At 43.8% G+C, this 6,128-nt stretch overlaps 1 long non-coding RNA gene across 1 annotated transcript; it reads right to left on the reverse strand.

Annotated features, from left to right (window-relative positions):
- Nucleotides 1-278: 278 nt before the first annotated feature.
- On the reverse strand, nt 279-906 carry LOC132099171 (uncharacterized). Its single transcript, XR_009423043.1, has 2 exons — nt 794-906; nt 279-426 (listed from the first exon to the last, which is right to left on the reverse strand). It is a non-coding gene; the product is annotated as an uncharacterized LOC132099171 (long non-coding RNA).
- Between the last annotated feature and the right edge of the window lie 5,222 nt (nt 907-6,128).

The raw sequence follows: 6,128 nt of genomic DNA on the forward strand, positions 1-6,128 counted from the left end.
TTCTCACAAATGCAGTTGAGTAACTTCCTCTTCTAAAACAGTAGATGGTGCTAAGTTAGGTGATTAACCCAGCAAACAGGGGACTTCCCCCGGACGTTCAGAACGTCTGTTTAGGTCAAGAGCAGTACGTCCGGACGACCCGTTTTAGTCCTCTTTTTGACGTTCGCTGGCGGACGTTCGGAGGACATTTGTTCGAGCCAGTTTGTTAACGTCCCTCCGGGACATTCTCTGAATGTCATTTTATTGTACTTTTAGGCTAATCAAAGACAACAGACACGTTGTATGAAGTAAAATACGTTTATTTTAATTGAACAATTGTAAATTTGTAGTGCTCATTTTGTGTGTGTGTTGGTGGATGGTATGTCCGCGTGTCTCTGGTTGTGAGCTGTGGTTAGTCGATGGCATTTCTTCCCATTGTCTTCTAACCTAAAAAAACAAAATGAACACATTCAGTATGGATTTATTTGTCTAGGACTAACTTATCCTTTATCCATTGGAAAAATATTTGTAAAGACTGCTGACATTTTAGACGAAGCAGTCCGAATTCTAGCGGACGTATGCCTTTTTGCCGCATATAGGCGTCTCAATATGCATTTTTACCATATGGAAATTCAATATTTAAGTTCAACATCTATCAATATTATATACATTTCATCATTTAAGCTTTACAAGCTAACATTAGCTTCGAAAGTGTTTACATAGCCTAACCTCAGCAGCCGCGGGACAACTTCAGCAAAGGTTTAAAAATGTAAACTTCATCAGATGTAAGCATTAAGAGATAAACAGTAGTTACGGTAGCTATAATGTCTAATAATATAAAAGAATAAATACCTTTTTGACCAAACAAAAGCGAAAACTCAAGGCCGTGTATGAGGAAATCACCGGATGACCGTTAATTGTCACTAGGGGCTAAGCGTTGCCATGGACACATGCCGCGTGCCCGAAAGTGAGGTAATTCGGTCATGTGCTCCTTTGATCGACACCTGATTGGATCCTATCTCCAGTGTGGCTTACTTTTTTTTTTTGAGCTGCTTGTAGTAGAGCAGTCATAAATGCAATATCTAAAATAATATATTTCCTAAATAACTTTTCTTGTCAGCTTACCAACAGTTTAATACGTAAATGAAAATAATTAATTTATTTGTCTTACCTGTGTTATTTTCCACTTTCTTTTCTTCATGTTTTCCTTGGCTGCATTCATCAATCTAATTGTAGCTTTACAATTATATTATTGAAGGGTATCATGATTTTGATGTTTAAATGCTGAAATTTGACTCCTGATTTGATGACATTTTTAATTACAGAAGTTACTCCTATTTTCTTTTTCCATAAATGAAAATTATTTAACATTAACTTTATTTAACAATGTATTTTAAATCTATATAGTAAAAAATAATAATATCAATCTGCAAATCAAAACGATTGCAACTGAAATTTATTTTATTTTTTTTTATTTTTTTTGCATTCTCTTATTACTACAGTTTAAAAAAGAAAATTGTTTTTTTGGGTTTTTCTTTTATAGGGAAAGATACCCTTTAAAATCCTATATGGGTTTATATTTTAGTTTGATTTTGTCAACTCTCTTTGTCTTGAGTTGCAAGGTGTCAGGTCCAGTGTTGGGAAGGTTACTTTGGAGATGTTATAAGTTACAGATACAAATGACCTTATTTAAAATGTTATATGTAGTGTAACTGTTTCAGTGACTTTATTAAAGTAATGTAACTGATTACATTTTATTACTTTTTGATTACTTTTCTAAATTCCTATTGTTTTCAAATGTTGATTATTTTGAATCATTTAAAGCAGGCAGGGTGAATGTTACAGGGGTACTCAACACTGATTACTGTCAGACATTCAGAATCCTTCTTCACTTGAATTAAGATTATAATAATTTAATTGTAATGTACAACCACCTCAAAATAGGACTTTAGCAGCTCTTTTTACTTTGCAATCTTTTTGAGGTTTAATACAGATTTAAAATCATAACATATAGTTTAATATCTTTGATACGGTTTTTGAAATCAAATCTTTGCATAGCTATGACAGGAAACACCGGCATCTAATAATGACTTTGAAAAAAGGCAGTTCTTATAAATATACAAATAACTAAATGATCATATACATAAACCAAAATAGGAAATAAAACAGTTATGGATTAAGCATATGTCATATTCTGTGTCTTCAACTCTTGAAACATTGTTGTCTCATATTTTAAATATGTATATGTGCGAAAATATTCAGATCTAACTCCCTTTGAAATCATTAGCATTTTCATAAGTAACTGTAATTTAATTATACTTTTTTTTCTCAGTAACAGATTACAGTTACATTTATTTTGCAATTAAATTACGTGCATTTTTGCATGTTTATCTAATGTGACTCTGTCGTAGGGGAAGGGATGGTTTCTGGTTTTGACAGAATGTCTGACGCAAAGGATTACCCTTGAGGTATTATCTGGATGGCATTGTTAAGGTGGCCTAGAAGTGCTGGTAGCAGACGCTTAGTACATCTGTCTAGCTCAGATGAAGTGCGAGGCTTAAAGGTTTCTACTCTGATAATGGAAGGCAGAGTTCAGTGAAACAGATTAGTGTGGATATCCTAATTATTGTGGTGCAGATAAAGGTGCAACTATCTGAAGTCTTCAAGGAGGTGAAGAATGTAAGAAGACTGTGGTTGTTAGTAAGAATCCTTTGTAGCTTCGGAAAGAGAGACCAACATCCTAGGGTGCTTCTGCAAACGAATGGGGCTCACAATTAATTAATGGCACCTTCCCAGAAGCCTAAACGGATTCTTGATGGATAGGCAAGACTTGGCATTTAGTGGTATCGGCTTTGGCCGGTGAATGAGTGAATTAGCGAATTAGTGAATGAGTATTCTGTGGTTGTGATGATATGGTTAATGGTTGGAATGAGAGTGACATTTATTTAATTCGGCTTCTTCTGCTAGTGGCCTGTCGACTATGTCAGGTTCTTGATAGGAGTGTGGAGGTGCTTTGCAAGTCAGTCTGCTGGTGTCATAGCGTTATGAGAGCAGGAGTTTCTTGCATGGCTCCATCACAGAATGTGCAGGTGTGAAGGCTTCTGCAGTTAGACGAGAGGCAACCCTGACAATGGCTGAAAGAAGGGTGGAAGAAAGGATGTTGGGATGAAAGGATGTCTTTGACTGGGGGAGGGGGGGTTGAGGATGAGAGGATATAGGAGGGGGAGGAGGTAAGGGGAAGATAGGGAGAGAGTGTGATTGAGAGGTAAAGAGAGGGTAGAATAATCTGAAGGAGGGGTGAAAGAAGGGATGTTGGGATGAAAGGATGTTTGTGACTGGGGTGTGTTGCAAGCGAGGGATGGATGGGGAGAATGGAAAGACGCTTTGGAAATAGAATTGGAGGTTGAAGGAGACCGGCTGGTCTGTGTGAGCAAACACTATAGAATATGCAATGCACAATAGGTCACTCAATCGCAGGAAGCCCCGTCTTCTGAATGAAAGAGCCAAACAGTAAGTCAGCGTGTCACTGCAGATGCCATTAGAAGCGTCCCGATTGCTATAGAAACAGTCAGCGCTCTTAGACATGTGCTTAGGACTGCGCGTTCACACTGACTGATCTAGCCTGAATAAGATAACCGTGCTGTTGTTAACTGCAGGCTCATCCGACTGAGGCGCTGGCGTGGTGGTGCAATTAGCTGCAGGCTCGTCTGCTAAGGTGCTGCCGTGGTGGTGCTGTTGTTAGCTGTCTGATCATCCACCTGACTCGCTGCCGTGGTGGTGCTGTTGTTAACTGTATGATCATCCACCTGAAACGCTGCCGTGGTGGTGCTGTTGTTAGCTGTATGATCATCCACCTGAAGTGGTGCTGTTGTTAGCTTTATGATCATCCACCTGAAGCACTGCCGTGGTGGTGCTGTTGTTAGCTGTATGATCATCCACCTGAAGCGCTGCCGTGGTGGTGCTGTTGTTAACTGTATGATCATCCACCTGAAGCACTGCCGTTGTGGTGCTGTTGTTAGCTGTATGATCGTCCACCTGAAGCGCTGCCGTGGTGGTGCTGTTGTTAGCTGTATGATCATCCACCTGGGGCGCTGCCGTGGTGGTGCTGTTGTTAACTGTATGATCATCCACCTGGGGCGCTGCCGTGGTGGTGCTGTTGTTAACTGTATGATCATCCACCTGGGGCTCTGCCGTGGTGGTGCTGTTGTTAACTGTATGATCATCCACCTGAGGCGCTGCTGTGGTGGTGCTGTTGTTAGCTGTATGATCATCCACCTGAGGCGCTGCTGTGGTGGTGCTGTTGTTAACTGTATGATCGTCCACCTGAAGCGCTGCTGTGGTGGTGCTGTTGTTAGCTGTATGATCATCCACCTGAAGTGGTGCTGTTGTTAGCTGTATGATCATCCACCTGAAGTGGTGCTGTTTTTAGCTTTATGATCTTCCAACTGAAGCGCTGCCATGGTGGTGCTGTTGTTAGCTGTATGATCATCCACCTGAGGCGCTGCTGTGGTGGTGCTGTTGTTAGCTGTATGATCATCCACCTGAAGTGGTGCTGTTGTTAGCTTTATGATCATCCACCTGAAATGGTGCTGTTGTTAGCTGTATGATCGTCCACCTGAAGCACTGCCGTGGTGGTGCTGTTGTTAGCTGTATGATCGTCCACCTGAAGCGCTGCCGTGGTGGTGCTGTTGTTAACCGTATGATCGTCCACCTGAAGCGCTGCCGTGGTGGTGCTGTTGTTAACTGTATGATCATCCACCTGAGGCGCTGCCGTGGTGGTGCTGTTGTTTACTGTATGATCATCCACCTGGGGCTCTGCCGTGGTGGTGCTGTTGTTAACTGTATGATCATCCACCTGAAGCACTGCCGTGGTGGTGCTGTGGTTAACTGTATGATCATCCACCTGAAGCGCTGCCGTGGTGGTGCTGTTGTTAACTGTATGATCATCCACCTGAAGCGCTGCCGTGGTGGTGCTGTTGTTAGCTGTATGATCATCCACCTGAGGCGCTGCCGTGGTGGTGCTGTTGTTAACTGTATGATCATCCACCTGAAGCGCTGCCGTGGTGGTGCTGTTGTTAGCTGTATGATCATCCACCTGAAGCGCTGCCGTGGTGGTGCTGTTGTTAGCTGTATGATCATCCACCTGAAGCGCTGCCGTGGTGGTGCTGTTGTTAGCTGTATGATCGTCCACCTGAAGCGCTGCCGTGGTGGTGCTGTTGTTAGTTGTATGATCGTCCACCTGAAGCTCTGCCGTGGTGGTGCTGTTGTTAGCTGTATGATCATCCACCTGAAGCACTGCCATGGTGGTACTGTTGTTAGCTGTATGATCATCCACCTGGGGCGCTGCCATGGTGGTGCTGTTGTTAGCTGTATGATCATCCACCTGAAGCGCTGCCATGGTGGTGCTGTTGTTAGCTGTATGATCATCCACCAGGGGCGCTGCCATGGTGGTGCTGTTGTTAGCTGTATGATCATCCACCTGAAGCGCTGCCGTGGTGGTGCTGTTGTTAGCTGTATGATCATCCACCTGGGGCACTGCCATGGTGGTGCTGTTGTTAGCTGTATGATCATCCACCTGAAGTGGTGCTGTTGTTAGCTTTATGATCATCCACCTGAAGCGCTGCCGTGGTTGTGCTGTTGTTAGCTGTATGATCATCCACCTGAAGCGCTGCCGTGGTGGTGCTGTTGTTAGCTGTATGATCATCCACCTGGGGCGCTGCCGTGGTGGTGCTGTTGTTAGCTGTATGATCATCCACCTGGGGCGCTGCCGTGGTGGTGCTGTTGTTAGCTGTATGATCATCCACCTGAGGCGCTGCCGTGGTGGTGCTGTTGTTAGCTGTATGATCATCCACCTGGGGCGCTGCCGTGGTGGTGCTGTTGTTAGCTGTATGATCATCCACCTGAAGCGCTGCCGTGGTGGTGCTGTTGTTAGCTGTATGATCATCCACCTGGGGCGCTGCCATGGTGGTGCTGTTGTTAGCTGTATGATCATCCACCTGAAGTGGTGCTGTTGTTAGCTGTATGATCATCCCCCTGGGGCGCTGCCGTGGTGGTGCTGTTGTTAGCTGTATGATCATCCACCTGGGGCGCTGCCGTGGTGGTGCTGTTGTTAGCTGTATGATCATCCACCTGGGGCGCTGCCGTGGTGG

Source organism: Carassius carassius, chromosome 22 (genome assembly GCF_963082965.1).
Source record: "Carassius carassius chromosome 22, fCarCar2.1, whole genome shotgun sequence".
NCBI classification, from domain to species: domain Eukaryota; kingdom Metazoa; phylum Chordata; class Actinopteri; order Cypriniformes; family Cyprinidae; genus Carassius; species Carassius carassius.